The sequence below is a fragment of the Diadema setosum genome, chromosome 6 (assembly GCF_964275005.1).
Source record: "Diadema setosum chromosome 6, eeDiaSeto1, whole genome shotgun sequence".
NCBI classification, from domain to species: domain Eukaryota; kingdom Metazoa; phylum Echinodermata; class Echinoidea; order Diadematoida; family Diadematidae; genus Diadema; species Diadema setosum.
Window position 1 is genome coordinate 11,290,828 of NC_092690.1, and position 22,021 is coordinate 11,312,848.

General features: G+C 38.4%; 1 protein-coding gene across 1 annotated transcript in view; it reads left to right on the plus strand.

The window, feature by feature from the left end:
- The window catches only part of LOC140229427 (DNA-directed RNA polymerases I, II, and III subunit RPABC3-like), an 89,499-nt gene that overhangs the window by 46,883 nt on the left and 20,595 nt on the right, over positions 1–22,021 (plus strand). The window lies entirely within an intron of this gene.

Sequence of the window (22,021 nt, forward strand, 5' to 3'; positions counted from 1 at the left end):
TTATTTTGCAGTTTTATGTTTGTCGTAAGCTGTCCATGAAAGGCTTACTACATTATGCTCAGTCCCTCATATACAGTTTCATGTAAGTAGAAATGCTTTGATTTGAGCAAACATAGTATTTAGCAGAGAAATCTGAAAATGATATTCTTTTAAAACATATGATACATTGTTGTACATGTGTTTCTGTTTTGTTTCTATTAATGTTTGTTTGTGACATGTCTTTTAGAGTTTGGGCTGTTTAAGCCATCTCATAATATTTTGAAATATAAAATGCAGAAATGTTGTATTTTGAATGGGGGGGGGGGGACAGACCTGGAGACTAATTTTCAATACATCTATGGTAACTATCTTGCAAGCCCCAACAAGTTCAGATTTTCCTTGATATCACCGTTCTTTATATCGACAGGAAGTACTTAAGTCCCACTTGGATCTATTTGTTTGCGTTATTCATGCCAACTTTCCCATTTTGGTGCCAGGCATTTGTGTAAGTCCGATTTCTGAAGGAGAGCCTTACAATCTTGTGAAAAGGTCTCAAAAGCCAGAAGGTACAATGTGCATACCACTGGAGTAGTCTTGTCAATCAGACATGTGCTGTTTCTCTTTTTTCCATCATCCTTTCCTTTTTTCATCATTACAAAAAGTCTACACGCGAACGGTGACAAACAGATAATGAGCTATGACGTAGCTCTGTCATTTGCATACCACCTATCACAGTGCGTTGAGCGTTAAAGAATGATACATATTCATGATGCAATCACGCGCCGCAAATGCTACGTTGAGCTAATGTATTAATGAAATCTAAATAGTAATAAAGATGCGCGCACCTATTTGTCACGTCACGAATTTGCATACGCGCTAAGTCACGATCACGCGTTGACCCGATGCGACCTCGTAAGGCCAATGACATTTAGCCAATCAGCATAGCGTATTCAAGTGAGAAGCACGCAATTGCTTTAGTGTATGAACATATTGGTGGGTTATTCACTCGGGGCTAAACTGACATGGTTTATGAATATTGAAAAGGTACCGATGTCGAAGTTTCACGAAATTCCTCCAAACTCAGTATGAATACACGTGAGTATTTGCTGCAACTTACTAGGCAGGTGCATTGTACAAATACAACAGGTATGGCAGTAAAATAACCCTCCCAAAATGGCCTTCAGGCTCACAGTTGGCACACCGCGCCGTCAATGTAAAATTGCGTGTTGTCGTAGAGCTGATTGCGTTTGAGTGAGAAATGACACCTAATTTTCAACTCGAAAGGTACCGATGTAAAATTTTCACAAAACTCTACAAATGAAGATTTTCATAATAACCAGGTGCATTTTTAAAAGCAAAAAGACATATTCTGGGAGTTATGAGTTCGTAAAGTCGAGAGTCCGTGTAAATGTCCTATACCTGATTGTGCGCTCTGCGCGGTGCATTTAAAAACGCTCGTTTCCTATGGAGGATGTCACCGCACTTTTTGTAATGTGGTTTTTTTTCCCTTTATCACTGTCATCATATCTTTCTCAATTTCCTATCCGTTTCCCTTCCTTTCTTTCTTCTTCTTTCGTCTTCTATGTATTCTTATTCTCCCTCTTACCTTCTTCTTTCTCATTCACTTTCTCATTTTCTGTTCTTTTCATCCTCTTCTAACACTTTTCTCATTCGATTTCCATTCATTTTATTCTTTTCTTTCCCTTCTTTTTTTCTGTTCTTTCTTCATTTTTATAACCACTATTGTGACTTCCAGAATCCACTCAGGCTGACATTATTGTGGAATATATTCCTGAGCTGCTCTGTTGTGTTATAAATGGAAGTCATTGGCCCTCAGATAGAAATTCTCCAAAAGATTTCTTTATCACGTATTGCATATGATTTCATTTAATCCATTTGTGTCAGATTTGTCCTTCAAGGTATAGATTGTGTGCTTTAAAGAATGATCTCAGTCCTTTCCCTTTTATTCAATGAAAGAAGTTATATTGCATAGTTGTCATAGTTTATAAGTACATGCAACAAAGCACAAAAAGTTTTGCCTCTCTTATGCAATCAAGTCAGTATATAGTTGTATGTGCATCTAACATGCCCCCCCCCCACCCCCGAAAAAGAGAAAACAACTCAAAAATTGTACTGTTGCTTGTTACATTCTATAATATATACACACAAAAAACAAAAAAAAAAATGTCTGGACATTGCTGAAAGTTGAGTTTGGAAGTTTATTCTTGAATACAAAACACTGGTTTCTCTAGCTACAAGCATACAAAAAGTTTTATTTCATGACTTGTGATCATCTGAAACTTCAAATCATTCATGGTACATCAAAAGTGAGAATGAAAATTACTGGACATAAACAATGAATCAGTCAAGTGTTTTAGTAGTAGTCATGATAATAATAAAATCATGGGCATACATATACTCGCAATGGATTTGAACCAACAACCTCCTGATCACCAGACAAATTCAGGTGTCTTTATAGATCCACTAGACCACAAAGCCTCTGCCCAACAGCCAGTGAGTGCTGCATATAAATATTCAAATCAATAAAAAGATGCCTGTCCTATGATCAGGATGCTGTTGGTTTGATTACTTGTGTATACCCATGATTTTTTTTTTCATTATGGCTATTACTAAGAGCATAGTTTTGTGGATGTTGGGCCATTCATCAATCAGTTGCAATAGAAACAACTTGATGCAAGAATTTCATTAACTTGAATGAAGATTTCTGTTACATCATAATTTTTGACCACATGTTTCAGAGGTTATGAAAATATGGGGAGTTTCCATTAAAGCATATATTTCAGGTATTTTTTCTTTCTTGCACGAAACATTGCCGAGATCAACGAGATCAAGCATTGTGGCGATGAATCAGGTTCTGAACAGGGTCTGCTTTTGTAGACTATACTGTGCCTTTTGTTTGACAGAAGGGTGCAAAGTCTTGCCTCCACCACAAACTTGTCTGGACTTGCCACCAACCACATGGCAGCAGCATTAGGGCAGGCACCATTTCGTCAGTGGGGTGCAAAATTCATGAAGGGGCGAGAGAAACACAAGAGATGGAATAATTAAAGCCAAGCTTACTTATTTTGATGGGGCAACTGATTTTTTGAAGTAAACTATTGTTCTAGAGTGAAAAAAGGAGGTATGCTTCAACATATTCAGCAATAGGTTTGAGGCAGATATTGCGAGGATTTTGTGCAGTGATTGGTAGAAATTTTTGTGGCCCCTCCTGAGCAGTGAAGAAATGGTAGATTCCAAGTCCCCAGCTGATTTCACAAGAGTGTGTGCACATACCACTGGAAACGATGAAGCGACGTTTGTATTTCTGCCAAACTTAGCGGCTTGGAAGCTGGAAATGTGAGTAAATTTTCAAATGTTACACTCTGTTTACTGTGAAATCTGTGAGGTGAATGTTTTCTGAAACAAGTGTGAGATCTGATCAGCTTGTTTTCCCAAATTGCCACTCATTTTGGGGAAATATCTTGATGTCTTACTGTCACATTGTACACTCCAAGAAGAGACAAATATATTGTTTCCTATAACAGCATGCATTCATATGTTCAGACTCTGCTGCATGCTGCTTCTGTGATCAATGTGAGTTGTGACATGTTGCAATCTGTCATGTGGACTTATGGAATACATGAGAAAGCAGTACAATATACATGTATGTTAGCTGCATGTTCACTAATATCTTATTCACTAACTTATAGCAGTCTTGGGATGTAGAGCCCATGCCCAATTATTGACCACAAAATTAAATTTTTATGTGCAGGATGTATTTATTTATTTATTTGTTTGTTTGTTTATTTATTTATTCATTTATTTATTTATCATTTATTTATTTATGTATTCATTTATTCATTTATCTGTTTATTGTTTATTTATTTTATTGATTTATTTATTAGTTTGTGTGTTTATTTATTTATGTTTGGAAGATAATTTTTAGGCTTACCTGCTTCAGCTTTGACATGGTATAATTACAATCTGACTTTTGCCATAGCTAATCAATTATTGTTACATAAACATAGCTGGATGTGTACAGAAACTGCATACCACTTGCTATCTTCACAAATTGTTTACTGTATACGCCATATATTTCGCAAGTCTAAATTTTCGCAAATCGGGAATTCCCAACGATTTCGCGAGTGATCAAATTCGCGATTGTGGAGTCCTATACTGAACGGAGAAATGTACACGCGTACATCACGTCCACATCGGGATCAGAGTCAATATTTTCGCATGTCTTTAATTTCGCGAATAGCACCTGACTCGCGAAATTCGCGAAAATAAAAACCTCGCGAAATATTCGGCGTATACAGTATTATAAGTTAACTATGATGGTTATTGGGCTGTATGATGATCTTCAACCATGACAGCACCTGATTGAGGTGGAATGAAAGTGTCATAATGCCCAGTTCCAAAACACTACTTGAGTTTGTCAAGGCTCAAAATAATCTCCTCTTTTGCTCGTCTTGGATTCTACTTCTAATGGGATATTCTACCAAAGATGTTCTTAATACTGTGTTCACAGGAAATCTTCATATTTATACCCTGCATACATGAAATGTATTAGGGGCTATATATAGCCTATAGGAATCAGCGTGTGGTCGGTCGGGCAGTCGGGTGGTCCGTTGCTTGCGTCGCGAAGTCCTTCTACAGTTTTGAAGCAATTTCGATGAAACTTGGGTTACATGATGACATTGAGGTATAGATGTGCAAGACATGTTTTTGTGTGTTTGTCGGAGAAAGCGTTGCCATGCTAACCACAATTTCCCCCAAAACTGTGTGGAGTGAACTACTTCCACAGTATTTGAGCAATTTATTTCACATTTGGTATGTGTAACGATCTGTAGTGTAGGTGTAGTTATGCAAGACACACTTTGTGTTTGTGCCTGACAAGGCGTTGCCATGGTAACTGCATATTTTCTTCAAATTTTGTGGAGTGGACTACTTCCACAATTGTGAAGCAGTCAAACTCACCAGGTACTCATAAGGTATTTCACACATGTATACACACAGACAGACAGGCAGACACACAAAGACAGACACACACACATGACCTTTTTTCAAACCCAGGTTCAATTCTTTTTCATAGGAATCTGGGCTGTGGGAGTAGGGATATTAATCACCTTTAGTGATTCCCTACTTTTAGTTGGATTTGGATTATGTGGGATTCTGGGATTTCTGCTTGTATTGCCAAGTGTATGAGTTCTTCTTATAGGTATCAAACTGAAATAAAGGAGCCAGATTGTAAGTTCAACTGCTGTACATGTGTCATGTATTAATGATATAACGAAAATATAAAGAGAATTCCACAAATTTTTATTTATTTATTTATTTATTTTTATTTTTTTTTTTTTTTATTTTTTTTTTTTTTTTTGGGGGGGGGGGGGAGTACGCCATTCCAGTTGATTTGGGGCATGCGCAGTTTGGTTGTCAAACTAACACAATTGGCAATTGGTAGGATATACTTCTGTCCTTCTGAACGGGTGCAAAAAATCTCAGTATTGGGATCGTGCTCATTATCCCCCTATTTTGCCCGGGCGAATGCAACTCATGATGATAGCATGACAAGATTTCTGGGAAAAGAGCTGATCGGTCCTTGTCGGCCTCTTATTGCTTGGCTAGGAATGGAAACTGTGTTGCGACATCCAGGCCTTGAGCAGTGAGGTGCTCAAATTATCACTATTAAATTGTTACGTGCTGCCTTTGTCTATCGTTGTCAAGTAATGTCTGCGCTGATATCAGCGTACCATTCTGCTCCATTATGCTCCATTATTCAGCAGTCATCGAGTGGGTTGCGAAAGTAAAAGTTTGGCAGGGATGAATAAAAATTGCTCTGAAGGGTATAATAGAAGTGTAGCCCTCATAGATGATGAGTTTAATTAGCGTCAGCCTACTTTCGAGTGATTTATCGCATCGTTAATACCTGGCATGGTTCATTTTTCTGTCTCGCCTCTCCCTGTCTTTCTCCTTGTACTCCTGCTCTATGCTTTCCTTTTGCATGTTATGAAACTCTGTGGGACTGTTTAAAGCCACCATTGAACATTAGGAGCAATGATTCAATTTTTTAAATCCAAGTTATCACATTTGATACATATGTTTAGTTGCATCACAAAACACCCTCCCAGTTCAAAAATTTGGCAATAAAGCCACAAATATGTGGAGATATGACAATTTTCTCAATATACTGTCATGGTGATGGTTTATTCTAGAAATGTTTTTTTAATAAAACTGTTATTCACATTTTGCATATTATCTTTGACAATACTCAACATTGATTATACTGATTGACATTTTCGTGTTTGCCATTTTATCTCTAACTCACATTTTTAGAACAATGTTGAAGTACTAAAATTGTTCTTTTTTTTTCTACGAATGTTAGCAAGGAGCTGGAGGTATACATGTGTACCTCAGGCAGAGCTACTTTTGTTGTACTTTGTCTGTGATTGCCTAGAGTTCACCATTGATCTCCCTTTGATTTCATCTGTTCCATTATTCTCATTCATGATAATCTTTCCCTCTCCCTCTTCCTCTTCTCTCTCTCTCTCTCTCTCTGTTTTTTTCTCTTTCTGTCTTTCCTTCTCTCTGTCTCTATTTGTCTGTCTATATATTTATCTATCTATCTCTATCTCTACCTATCTATCTCTATCTATCTATCTATCTATCCATCTGTCTATCTATCCATCTATCCATCTATCTATCTCTATCCATCTATCTATCCATCTATCTATCTATCTATCTATCCATCTATCTATCCATCTATTTATCTATCTATCTATCCATTTATCCATCTGTCTATCCATCTATCTATCTATCTTGTTATTAATCTCTATCAATCTATCTATCTGTCATCCTTTCTTCTTCCCTTCTTCTTGTCTCTCTCTCTGTCATAACTCTGGCTCTGTCAACACTGAATCTGAGCAGTTTAATACAGTAGTCACCAGTCACAAAGTGTGACTGGCGACTTTCGTGGAACCAAAAATATTCGTCAGCATGAAACATGCGAATTTCTTCTCATTGAGCCACGATTAACACAAAAAAAAAAAGATAAAAGGGATGCATGCAAAAGTTTCTGTCTACACAATGCATCGAATTTCAATGGCGATTTGCGAAAGTTCACATGCTGCAAAATACTGTAAAAGTGGAAATTTTGGCGGTATTGAAATTTTTGCGCATTTTGCGGAGCTCGAAACTAGCGCGAAAATAAAAGCATGCAAATATCTTTGCTTGCCACATGCTCCAGTAGTTGATGTCTTGATTCCGCGGAATTAAAAACACGCAAAACTCTTCTTACCCTGCGGAGCGCGAAAATATCCACTTTTACAGTAGGTGGTCAAGTCCAATTCGCGAAAGTTTCATGTTGCGATTGTATCTGTTTTTGCAGTGTATTGTACAAACAGGGCTGAACACTAACCCATTTTTCTACTGGTCCGACCTGTCTGTCAGACCAGTAGGTACCCAGTTTTTCCATTTTTTACTGGTCTGGTCTGACAGTGTTTTGTACTTGCCCTAGACCCTCGCACCAGTGCCAGTGTGCAGCCTTAGTACAAGTTTCCCCGCTGCCCAGACTGAAGGAATAGACACCTGCTGCAATCTTGATGAAAAAGGAATTTTCTCTTAATTCAGGAAAAGCTCCAAACCCCGAGATGAAGTTGACTTCAATAAAAAGAGCAGTAATTAAACAGAACAGAAAATGTGATATCAACAGCTAATAGGAAAAATTAAAAGTTGAAGTTGACTTCAGTAAAAAGAGCAGTAATTGTAATAACAGAACAGGAAATTCAATAAGCAACTAAGCCAAAAATTTTTAAAGTTGAAGTTGACTTCAAAAGAAAGAGTAGAATTAAACAGAACAGGAAATTTGATACAAACAACTAAGTGGAAAAATTAAAACTTAGGCAGAAATATGAGAAAGCTTTTAAATTTTCAAAGCACCTGTGTTTTCTTTAAATAGTGATACTACTCACTGTTTCATGCGGATGTGAGTTATAAAAGGAAAAGATGGTTTCACCTAAAAAAAAAAGTTTCCCATTGACTTGCTCACAAGTCTTAAAACTGAATTTTGAGTGTGATGGAACAAGATTTCACAGACAGTGAAAGATGAGATGTACTCTTTTCAACATGGCGAAAATAGAGCATTCTCATCTTTCGCTGAATGCAAAATCTCGTTCCATTGCACGAAAATGATCATCACTATTTGTGTTATAGCATATTTTATGCAACACCATCTAGACATTCATGTACATTATCCAATGTACACACCATTTCTGAGGGAAACTGGTATTATACCACAAAGTGATTGATAGAAATAATCAGTAATAAGAACATAATGAGTGTTTGTAATGTGACTGAATGCGCACTGCAAAAGTATGCATATTGTGACATTAGAGGAGTGTGATGGTACGGCGCTGCGAGTTGAAGGTAGCAAAGGTCAGAGGTCAAAGATTGAGATCAAGTTCTGAAAGTTCAAAGTCTACAGAGTACACAAATGTAGCTTTATATAACATCATGCATCAGATCTTAAATGTGGTATCAGCGTATGAATGCGCACTGCAAAAGTATGCATATTGTGACATTAGAGGAGTGTGATGGTACAGCGCTGCGAGTTGAAGGTAGCAAAGGTCAGAGGTCAGAGATTGAGATCAAGTTCTGAAAGTTCAAAGTCTACAGAGTACACAAATGTAGCTTTATAACATCATGCATCAGCGTAGTAAATGTACATTTCGAGGAACATACCATTTATGGGCCAGCAGAGTCCTCATTCCAAACATGTGGGTTGAATTTAGCCTCGAAAAAGTTTCCAGTTGTAGACCAGATTACATAACTACACAGTGCTTCAGATATTTTGTTCATTGAGAGTAAAAGTGTATCATTACCAAAATTTGCATTTTTTTGTCTGGGTTTTTTCTAGTACCTTGGAATTGCCTGAGATTTAGTAAAGAGTACATGTTTGTTGTTATTTCAGTCATATATTTGTTTCTGTTTCTGTCTTTTATTTGCTTATTCTATTTTTTTATAAAAAAAAGGAAAAAATAGCTATGCTGTGTTCATGGCAAATGTTGCATTTTTGTCTGGAAGTTTTCTCATGGCCTTTTTCTTAGAATTGCATCAGATTTGGTAGAGAGTGAATGTTTGTTTCTGTCATATATTTGTTTCTTTTATCTTTAGAAAAAAGTTAGCTATGCTCTTGTTGGTGGCAATTATTTCCCTCTGATACTTCTTGGAATCAAGTCCTTCCTGGTTGAGAGAGATGTGGAAGTGAAGTGAGAAAAGAAAGTAAAAAAAAAAAAATCATTGACTGACGCCCTGATTTCCTGTTGAGTAGGAATTTGGGGTTTTACTTCCATGGTATGTTTTTATCATTAAGCATGAAATTAAATACGTAAGGCACAGGCTGCATTCATATCTAGTTCGAGAGACAGAATCACATTTCAAACTGCATTTCGAAAGGCATTTACGAATGTGGTTTGAAATGCGAATTCTCTGGGTGCTGCACTTTCTTTCTTTTTTTTTCTTTTCTTTTTTTTAAATATCATGAATCCTACAAATCCCACAAGCGAAAAACCAAAGCTTTTGAATGCACATTTTCGTATGCTGGATCTATTGTCTGGAACACTTTGCCAAAACAACCCTGCCTATGATGTGTTTTAGAAGAAATGTTGAGAAGGAAACTTCAGACTGAACTGTTTCAGTTGTAATTATGTTGTCTCTATCTTTTGTGAATGTCTTATGTTGATTGTACAGCACTTTGATCAGGTCCTGTAAAAGCACTCAATAAGAAATAGTTATTATTATTATTATTATTAAGTGCGATTTGAGTATTATCACTGTGGAGTTGCTTTGTGCCGTTCGACCCAGGAAGTAGAGGTCAACTGAGGCACATGTTTGTTTGTTTGTTTGTTTGTTTGCTTGTTTTTAACAGATGGCATGTACTGAGTATACTGGTAGTTGACCACCATAGCAGCTTGGAGATCTCTAAACGTAAAGTGTTTCAAAATGGCATTGCATATATCTACTTGCAGAATGGCAATCATGGTCTCAAACGAATTTCAAAATGCCCTTGGAACAGCATTTCAAATTGGCATATAAGCGTTTGAAAACGTGGCTGCATTTATCGATTTGCCCGAAAATGCCTCAAACACTTTTAGTTGTGTCATCCTAGCTCAGAAATTTGTTTAGATGTATTATATGCACTGTCAGTTTCCCCAGCTGATTTAACTGTACCATCATTACTGTGAAAAGCATTGCTATCCTGTTGAGGACGGGCTGATTTTGCTACAACACGCATTTCCCATAGACCCTTGCCCGAGTGTACTCGGGACTCGACGTCAATGGGTTATGGTGTAGCTAAAGATGGAAATGCATTGGTTGCCCTGTGCCACAAGTGAACCATGATGTTAGCATTGTTCAGCCACATATTTAATGCCTCAGTGACTCTGAAGATACGCACATGTTACATGCTTGCCGACTGTGCAAAGGTGGGGCTCACCCGTGAAATTTTGATACTGAATGATTATAAGAAAGAGACAAATTTTCAGCTGTGATACTGTGTTATGGATTGGCAGGTTCAAGGCATTGAACCATTGCTCTACAAGATTTTTAGTTCGAAATGAATTTACCTCAATTGTACACCCATGCATTCAGTGAATGCAGTCTAAATATTACTAGAACACATCAGTTAAAAATATGAGGAAAATGGGACAATCTGTTTAATAATTATGAATTTGCAAAGTTCCAGTACTGCCATGGCAGCATAAAGAAAACTAAAATAATTTGTGCTGTCACAGTAGTACAATGATATAAGGAAATATATAAAGGCATTCAATGCATTTTAATTTTCATATCATAGTGAAAGAGTGCCTGACTATTTTACTTCTGGAGTCTCCGAAAGAGACTACATTGAGAGACCCGCTTTGCGCACACGCAGTATGAGAGACATATGAATGCTATATACCCCTGACATATTAAATCAGGGCTGCACACTGGCGCCGGTCCGACGGTCAAAGACCGGTAAAAGTCACTGTCGGACCGGTAACTTTTCAGGAAATCCACAAGTTACCGGTCCGACATGACCAGTTAAAAAAAAAAAAAAAAAAAAAAAAAGCATTGGTGGGGTCAGTAGAAAGGAAAAGAACAGCCCCGATCAGGGAGAAACAGAATGCAAGATATCGCACTGTTCAACAAGTTTTACGCAAGTTTTCGTTTATGTCTAGCGGTGCAATTTGTACAGTAAACATTAGTTTTGAGCACTAGCAGTCGACCAGTTACATTCGCGCTCGCTTGCGCATTTGGCGCTGCTCACGCACTGCCATGCAATGCAATACATGCAAAGCAAACGATGCAAAGCATGTACAGTGTAACTGCTTCTCGTTTGCTTGCGATCGGCGGTCATGCCAGACAAGAAGCATTGAAAGAATCGCACGCATTTCTGGGTCATTTTACTCATGATTTTTTAACGCAAGATCGATCCGATCCCGGCTTCGCAGCAGCGTGGCAGTTATGTTAGAACTAATTTACTTGTGTCGATTTTTAGAAAAAGTAAAAAACACACTCGATATTCAGCGATACAGTAAATGGATTTGATTGCGTTTATTTTCATTTTGAGCAGTCATTTCACAAATTAATATTTTCATTCGCTCAGAATGTTCTCATAACGAAGATAGGCGCAAAAAGGATCACGAAATCGGCCCTTCCGTGTACTTTTTAAGAACGCATGCACAAAATGTGAAGAGATAATACTTATAGGGAGAAAAAAAAAATCATGAAATCATGGCAGTCCCGCTTGCATATTCAGGTAGAAATCGTCCCCAAAAGGATCGACCGGCCGCGTCGTATATCTTCCAAAGGTTATGTACGAAATGCGAAAAGATTATAGAGGAGAAAAAGAAAAAAAAATAAAGGACACATTTTGGTGAGTGCATCATAAACGATTACAGCCGAATAACAATTCATGAAATCAACGCAATCCCCTTGAAATTTGAGGAAATGATAGGCGCAAAAAAAAGGATCTTGAATTCAGACCTACATGTCGTCTTGGTTATCAAAAACGCATACACAAATGCGACGAGATTATCGGGAGAAAAATATAAAAGAAATTTTTACCCTTCTGGTGCGTGTATTACAAAAGATTACATCCGAAGTAATTCAAGAAATCGCCACAATCCCGCTGATATTTGAGGTAGAAATAGGCGCAAAAAGGATCGTGAATTCGGCCGTGTCGTATACCTTGTAGATAAGAACGCATGTACGAAATGGGAAAAGATTAGCGGGAGAAAAATAAAGGACTCATTTTCACCCCTTTTGGCGCTTGCATCATATAAATTACAGCCGAATAGTAATTCATGAAAATTTCGCAATCCCGTTGGAATTTGAGTAAACAATAATAGGCGCAAAAAGAATATCGAATTCGGCCCTGCATGCAATGTACAATTCTGAAAACGCCAAATACAAAGAAATTATCGGGAGAAAAGTAAAGAACGCGTTTTCAACCTTTCTGGTGAATGTATCACAAAATATTACAGCCGAAATAATTAATGACATATCGCAATCCCGCTGATATTTGACGTAGAAATAGGCGCTAAAAGGACCGTGAATTCGGCCGTGACGTATAGGCATGTACGCAATCCGAAGTGATTATTGGGTGAAAAATGCAGCACACATTTTCAACCCCTTTTGGCCCGTGCATCATAAAGATTATAGAGCGGGGTGATAATTCATAAAATCATCTCAATCCCGTTGAAGTTTGAGGAAACGATAGGCGCAAAAGAATCATGATTTTTGGCCGTGTCGTGTATCTTTTAAGAACGCATATACAAAGTTAATGCGAAGAGTTTATCGGGGAAAAATAAAGGACACATTTTCAACCCCTTTTGGCGCGTGTATCATAAAAGATTGCATCCGAAGTCATACATGAACTCATCGCAATCCCGCTGATATTTGAGGTAGAAATAGGCGCAAAAAGGATCGTGAATTCGGCCATGTCGTATACCTTTCAAGAACGCATGTATACGGAATGCGAAGAGATTATGGGGAGAAAAATAAAGAACGCATTTTCATCCATTCTAACTGGTGCGTGCATCACAAAAGATTACATCTGAAGTAATTCATGAAATTACCACAATTCGTCTGATATTTAATGTAGAAATAGGCGATAAAAGGATCGTGAATTCGGCCGTGTCGTGTACGCATGTACGAAATGCGAAGAGATTATTGGGAGAAAATACAGGACACACTTTCAACCCCTTTTGGCCCGATCATAAAGATTACGGCCGAATAATAATTCATGAAATCATCGCAATCCCGTTGAAGTTTGAGGAAACAATAGGCGCAAAAAGAATCATGATTTTTGGCCGTGTCGTACATCTGTTTAGAACGCATTACGAAATGCGAAGAGTTTATCCGGGAAAAATAAAGGACACTTTTTCAACCCGTTTTGGCGCGTTTATCATAAAAGATTACTGCCGAAGTTATTCATGAAATCATCGCAATCCCGCTGATATTTGAGGTAGAAATAGGCGTAAAAATGATCGTGAAGTCGGCCGTGTCGTAGAACGCATGTACGGAATGCGAAGAGATTATGGGGAGAAAAATAAAGAACGCATTTTCAACCATTCTTGCCGGTGCATGCATCACAAAAAGTTACATCCGAAGTAATACGTGAAATCGCCACAATTCCGCTGATATTAGAGGTAGAAATAGGCGCAAAAAGTATCATGAATTCGGCTGTGTGGAACATCTGTAAGAACGCACTTACGAAATTCGAAGAGTTTATTGGGAAAAAAGGACACATTTTCAACCCCTTTTGGCGCGTGTATCATAAAAGATTGCATCCGAAGTCATACATGAACTTATCGCAATCCCGCTGATATTTGAGGTAGAAATAGGCGCAAAAAGTATCATGAATTCGGCTGTGTAGAACATCTGTAAGAACGCACTTACGAAATTCGAAGAGTTTATTGGGAAAAAATAAAGGACACATTTTCAACCCCTTTTGGCGCGTGCATCATAAAAGATTACAGCCAAAGTGATTTATGAAATCGTAATCAATCCCGCTGATATTTCAGGTAGAAATAGGCAAACAAAGTATCATGAATTCGGCCATGTGGTGCATCTTTTTAAGAACGCACTTACAAAATTCGAAGAGTTTGTCGGGAAAAAATAAAGGACACATCTTCAACCTCTTTTGGCGCTTGCATCAGAAAATATTACAGCCGAAGTAATTTATGAAATCGTCACAATCCCGCTAATATTTGAGGTGGAAATGGGCGCAAAAAGGATCGCGAATTCGGCCCTGCATGTCGATCGTGTACCTTTCAAGAACGCATGCACAAATGCGAATAGATTATCGGGAGAAAAATAAAGAACCCCTTGTAGCGCGTGCATCAGAAAATATCGCAGCTAAAATAATTCATTAAATCGTCGCAATCCAACTGACCACCAAGAGCAGGTTACTCAGCAAGTTCGTGTGCCGATGTTTAGAAAAAGTCACAAACGCATTTGATACAATCTGATTTTGTTCATTATCATTTTACACTGTAATTCACAAACAAACATTCTATTTTTTCCTATCTTTTTTTTTTATTTTTTTGTGCAATAAATAATGCAAGTTTAAGAAAAAATATTAATCTGTAAAATGTACATGGATGGGGGGGGGGGGGGGTTCGTCCATAAAAAAACAAGAAAATAAGTTTGCAAGTCATTTAATGGTTTTTTAGGTTGTTGTTGTTGACCGGTAAATTTTCTGTTCGGACCGGCAAAAAATGGAAAAACGGGGCATTTACCGGTCCGACAGAGACAGGTTGGACCGGCAGAAAAAATGGGTTAGTGTGCAGCCCTGTATTAAATGGTAAGTAATAAGTTGAAGGAATGTGTTAATAGCAATGTGGTCTTTAAAAAAAATATTGAAAGCACTGAACTTTATACCTTCAGTCTGCAAATAAAGAAATAGTGTAGATCTGTCCATACACATCAAAAATCCCAACTCAGCGTAGTTGACTAAAAATGCTACTTTCAGGCGTACTGCTGAAGCAACTCGTGCAACTTTTGTAGGTTTTGTGATATGTGGTCTCATATTAAGTGATTGAGAGAGAAGGAGATAGACAGATGGACAGACAAACAGACAGAGGGAGAGATGTAAGTAAATAAAATGCTGAACGCACAATTTCTTTAATTCTTGATTCTTGCAATATACAATTTGTATGTAATACTGAATGGAGTTGCAAAAAAAAAAGTTATGAAAGCCATGTTTTTGCTGAAAAGTACTTACACAAATATAGGTTTATGGGACCCTTATTGATTGATATTCATTTGATACAAAAATGTGTCTGCAAATTCTTGGGCTGTGGCCAGCTTCTTGTTTAGATTGTGTTAGCTTACACATTTGCTTGTTTGCTCAGAACTTGGAATTGTAAAGGCATCAATTCTTGTTTTCTTTTTGTTGTGTTTTCAATTCATGGTTTTCAAAACTGATGTACAATTTTCTTAAGCCAATCTGTAGGTGGTACATTTGCATTTAATAGATTTCTGGGTTGATTACACTGCTATTAACCAGTTGTACCTGGTCTTGGTCATGGCATGATATTAATTAATTTCTTGCCATGGATATTGACCCGATTTAGAATTACATCTACTAGTAGGACTCGACAACCAAGTGGGAATGAATCTCACCCGGAGACCAAGTAAACTGTAATGAGTGCTGGATTTTCATCTTCTTCTTTTTTTTTTTTCCTATCTGAGGAAATACATTGTAGTTGGATATCCCATATTCAGCTGCAATAGCTGGTCTTCCATGGGTCCAGTTGGATATCCATTATTGTTAGGCAGAAATACAATGTACTTCACCGGTTTAAACACCCTGCCCTGTGTTATGAATAAAAGTGAAGTGGGATATAAACAAACTGTGAACAGTAGTTGTGATAAAACTGTTTCTCGAACAAACCATGTACAGTTATGATTTATTGAGAAAAAATAGTGATATCTCCTTATGTTTTAGGCTTCATTGCAAAATTTTTATGTGGTAGACTAGGATATGTTTGTGATACAACTGACCTACATATGCATCAAATGTGATAACTCAAATTTTTTTAAATCACTGCTCCCAATAGAAAATAGTACCTTTAAAAGAAAATACATGTACTCCTCTACCACACAAGAAAAAAAAAATAGATCGGAACCTCACTTCATGCAGTTGAACTTGCTTAGGGAAGTCTAAGAGGGTGTGTATTTAGGGAGCCTGGAAGCTTATAATGTGCAGCAGTTCACAATTTTTGTCAGAATTAGCAATGACCTTGTTAAATGACCACAGATGTGTTACAAGGAAGGCAAGGTGTTAGCCCGTGATTAGATGTGTTGTTTGCTGCCTGCCTGTCATTTTCACCATAACTTGGCCTGGTGGAAGCAAGTTTGTATCCTCTTCAGGAAGTAGTGCCCCGGTTCTTCCTTCTTCGATCTCTCGAAAACCAGAAAAATGTTTTCCCTTCCCCCCTCCCCTCCTCCTCCTCCTCAACCCCACCCCCATCCCCCAGGGGGTTACTGGTTTGGTAGTGTCTGCAATGAATATTCATGACTGCTGCATTTGGCAGCACCAGCACAGATTGGTGGGCCTGAGTTTCCAGGCAAACCACTTCCTCATGCTCACAGAGCTCCCATTGGTTTGCTGAGTCAGTACCAGGCGGATTAGCCCCGCCCCTCTCTGGGCAAACTCATGAATATTGAACAGTGTGTCTGCTATGTCACCTTTGCCAGCGAGAGTCTGGCATGCATATTCATGTCTCTAAAGTTACTGGCTGCTGCTTGATTGGTGAGTCACAGGTCATGTGATTAGGCGTTCCGTGAGTCAGAAGTGGCCATGTGAAATCAGATGCTATTTAAACACAGTGATTGGTAACCCGTGTTTATTCCATCTAGTGCACTGAGGTGAGTCAGCCTGTCCGGACGTGTCGTGCTCTGGCTATTGTGTGCATTTGGACTTGTGCATGAACGAGAGAATTTTGCCAATAGTAGCAGTCATCAAAATTCTGGAAACCTCGGGAGGTTGTTTGGAGAAGAATTGTTCAAACCCATTGGCCATGGCAGGTGTAACTGAAGCATATCACAGGAATTTTCATCGGACTGGATTCATTATCTTAATTAACGGGCATGCATTCAACCGTACTGAGATGGGAGGCGGTCTGCGGGCACAAACAGGTAATGCCTGCCCTCCCTGGGACCTGAACTGAGGGCCCTAAGCGTCTGGTGTAGGTGCCTGAATATTTCAGTGTCTTTTCTGAGGCGATGCCGGGTCAAAATGCCACAGCCGTTTCTTCTGTGCCACGCTGGAACCATCGAGTGTGAGGTAAAGTTGCGCAATATTTGCTCAATGCTCTCTCTCTCTCCCTATCTCCCTCTCTCTTTCCTTCTCTCTCCCTTGCCTGTCGCTGCCTGCTTGCATGGTGATACCTGTACAAAAGAGCCGACCTGTGGCCATGCCATGGGACGATGTGTGTAGGGCTGTAGCAGATCTCTAGCAGTTTCTCCGTTCTAGCCAGATGCAAGGCCTTACCGCCCCTCCACGATTAGCTCATGAATGGTGTAAAATTCTGTCCCATCTCCATGACTGTTATCTACCCCATGAAGCCTCAACAGTTCCCCCCCCCCCCCCCAGACCCAGGCCTGGCTACCTCATCTAATCCCTCCTCGACCCTTTCTGCCACCATACTGCTGCCTTGCTCCCCCTAACCGCACCAGGGGTGTGGATTTGTCATTCCTCTTTTACTTGGCTAGTGTCGTTATTCTTTGACAGGATTTGCCAGATTTTTGAAACTCCTTGTTGGTAGGGATGATCATTTTTTGCCATAGATAATGATGGTGACCAGTTCTTGTGTGTCGGCTCCATGCTTTTACATATTGAAGGTGATACATTCAATATTTTTTCTTCTTCTTTACAGTGTTAAAGCTCCAGAACAGTGCTCTCTCAGAGTTGGTCAGCCGCAACAAATTAAACACTGAAGTCAAACTGAAAAATCTTTTGTGTTAATGTGAATCTACAGAAATGCAACCTAACAATCTTTAGAGACCTGTGCATTTAGTGCTCGTGTAGTTGACATTGATCCAAAAGTTCACACACATGCACCTATGCCTTATAATGAGGGTAGAAAATTTGTCACCATTACATGTAATTGCCAACGAATTTAATCAGTAATAAGTGCGAGTGTGGCTCTTGAGTTATGAGAACTTGCCTTTGTAATCCTCCATGTTTTAAGTAGGCGAGCGTGAGTGGGAGTACGCCTTTTTGTTTCTCACCGTGCATCTTCCAAAATCATTCCACCATTTCTTGTCACTCGAAGGTTCACTCGAAAATTGGGATATTCAGTTTGAGTGGGATTTGTAAGAAACTGTGACCTTTTGTCACTGAAGAATGCTGCATTTTAATCGTGCCAGCAATGAGTCAGCAAGCCTTATGTGCCCTTCTGCCGTTTACAGACAGGCATAATGAGGGTAGGGTGAGACTATACACAATGTATGACACTGCTGTCTATACAGAGAAAAAGAAGGGTTAGATTGGTGGCAACAGGCCAGCTTAAAATGACCAGGCCTATGTCTTTGTGTGTATTTCTATGCTTATCTCTGAGAGTAATGTTTCCTTGTTTCTTGCTGCCTTACCATGTTTGAAGATAAAATGAGACCCATGTAAAACAGATTGACACAACAGTCCCCTAGGTTAGAAAAAAAAAAATTGTCACTTATCCAATTAGCTGATATCCCAAATTCAGTCGGTCTCTTCCCACCTCTCTGGTCTATCATGATAATGTACTCATGAAATGGTTAGTTTATATTGAGCCAGAAGCATTGATATTGAATTGTGTTTTGGACTTGGGGAAAGAATAAATCATGGATGAAATAGGGAAAATCAGTGAGTTATCTACAACAAAAAAATCATTTTCATGCTTCACACTGAGCTTTGCTGCTTTCAGAGATATCGAAACTTTTGAACTTTGAACTCGCTGGCCGTTGCTAATGACGTTTGTTCTCTTGCCAAACCTTATCTCCTTTATACCAGTTTGATATGATGAAGACCATTGTCATTTACTAGTGTACATGTAGTTTGTTCCAGTTGGGGTGTTCATCCATCGAAATTTAGATCATTTTGAATCTTCTCCGTAAAGATACTCTGCATGCTTCCCCACGTTTGATGTAAATGTTTGGTTCGCAAGAATAGAATCATGGTAACTTGCTCCAGTGTTTTCCCACCTTTTTCCTGAACATTAATATCCTAATCATAATGTATAATTTATCACAATAGTGAGGTCATATTGATAGCATCCCAGGACAAAATGAGCACTCCATTGCCCAACTTGCCATCAGACTTGTTCACACACACCAAAAATAATGGTTTTATAAAACTTGATTTAACTGCAACACAATTTGAAAACAGATACTCTTGTGTGTGAATGGGCCTGCAGATTATGTATCCAATTCTTCTGTGCACACGTTGATCTACTTCCAAAATGTAATTTTGACTACTGGTACACATTGTACATTCAGCTTGAAAAAAAAATAATATTGGCAATAATGTGAGCATTTCTGTACAACTTTCAATGAGCAACACATCACTTTAATATGCCTGGCTCACCCATGGCAACTCTAACTCACTATTGGGCAAGTAATACAAATGAATGTTAAATGTACAGGACACTTGTGAATTTGGGCATGTAGTTTAAAGTTCTTGCTCCTTGGTTTATGGTTTACCAGAAAGGCTTGTGAATTCCTTTATGTGCAGAGTAGTAATAAATACTTATTGTATTGTATTATGCACTGGTAATAACCAGAGTGGAGTTTGTATTTTATGCTCATTCTACAGGGGAAAAGATTTTTTTTTTTCTTTTTTAATTCAGTTCTTTTTCTTTTGATTTAGGCTGTTGGCTTGAGTCTGTTCTCTTTGACGGCAAATTGTATTGCTCAGTATTACCGCGAACAAGACTGGTTTAGAAGCTATAATATTTTCACATAAGGGTTGTGTTAGATAATACTTTTCCCACTTTGATTTTGACAGAAGAAGTCCCTCCCACATGCCCCTTCCCCCACCCAACTACTGTTGTTTTATTCCCTGAAAGTCACATATTTTTTTCTCTCTTTTTTTTAAATGAAGCATCTCTCGTGAATAAAGTATAATATGAGATGCTTGTAAGAATGATTCATGAAAACCTTCTCGTGTACTAGGCTGTACAAAAGTCCTGCCAGCAATTAAAGTTTAAAATGTAGAATGGCTTTAATACAGGCATAAAAAAAGATAAAAGATGGTTCATTTCATGGAGACCCCATGCAGTGATACAGAGGGTACCAGCAGAACGCTTGATAATCCTCCCAGGTTATGTTCCTTTACCCGTGAATGGGCCTCTCACCATATAACTCTCTTTGTCTTATTGGCAACAAGAGTATGTACGCTACCAGTCAAATTTTGCCATGCTGGCTGTTGGTATTACTGCCTGTTTTGTGAACACAGGGTTTGGTTCCTACTATGTCACAATCTTCAACAAAGCTGGCCGTTAAGTTTGGCTGGAGTAACATTTTTAGTTAGATTTTGTTGTTGTTGGGGGTTTTTTTATGGGGGGGGGGGGGGTGTGAACATTATTAACATGGTACCATCATACCAGCTTTTTATCTGATTTGGACAGACTTTGGGGGGACCAACTTCCATGTCCGCACCCTTAGTCCCGATCATGCTGAGTATTGTTGCTGGTTAGATGCTGAATCTGGGATGGAAAGGAAGTCATGAAACAAAATTAAAAGACCGGAATTAAGGCACAGTTTTCTTACAGCCAGCTAACTTAAGTCCAGACTTATGAGAGCTGCAGACCTGCTTTGAAATAACTAGTGTCTGATGGGGAAAAAGAATGATGTCAGAAAATGCTGTTCTTTCAGACTTAGATCCAGTAGAAAGAATGTTTTCAGTCTATTTTCTGTGACTGCCAGAGCATAAAAACAAATACATGTGCATGTGCTGTGTGGAACAGTATGGTGGAGTTCATGATAAAAAAGAATAGTAAAAGGAAGTGAATATCCTCTCACCCTCATCATACTTGTTTGTCTCAATTGCATTTCTTCGGTATACTGTAGTTGTTATCTTCAGGCAAAGACATTTATTTATTTTTTTTATTATTGTTTTTTTTTATTTTTTTTTTTTTTATTATTATTTTATTTTTTTTTTGGGGGGGGGGGGGGCCTTATGTTGTGAATGTGCTTTTTATTTGTGGTTAGAAGTCTATGTTACAACTACCAACAAGGTATTCAAACGTGACTTCCATGTTGGGAATCCCAAATACACGCTTTGATTATTGCTATGCCAGGCACACCTTGGACAAAGTTTCTAATTGGCAGGTGCAGGTTTTATGGAAAAGATGCTCCATACAAAAAAAAACAGAGCCGCCAAATTTCCTTGAATCTTCAGCAGGCTCCCTAAAAGCTGAAATTTCCCACCGTGTCTTGACAAAAGAAAATAAAATCCTCCCTTATTTGGATATTATTTTGGTCTCTTGAATTGCATGTACACACACGTACAGTCTGTACAATGTAATATGCCAGTATCACATCTTCCTGACTGCTTTGTTAGATCTTCATGATTTTGATGTTGGAATATTTACAGTGATGCATGAGATTAAAAAAAAAAAAAATATTGATAAACTGTAGAATAAAATTCCCACCCATTAAAAAAAAATGAGAAATGATTAAAAAAAAAATCAATATTTCTTTCTTATCTTTTGAGGTTTTCTTCCTGGGGTAGATGTACACCCAGTCATAACAAAAGGTGGACACATTCCATGGAATGCCAGCAATGTGTGTAATGACAGGTCTATTATGTCAGGTTTCAAAAAATCATCCATGTGTATCATGGCATTTCTTTCTGTCAATTACCAACTCCTCTACCCCCGTCCCCCCTTACCAAGCTAACATATCAACCTCGCTCACTGAGATTGTTGGTGCAATGTGAATGAACTTTGTAAAAATTGTAATTGTGTGTAGAATGCCTTTATGTGTGAGTGTGTGTTGTCCATGTATGAATGAT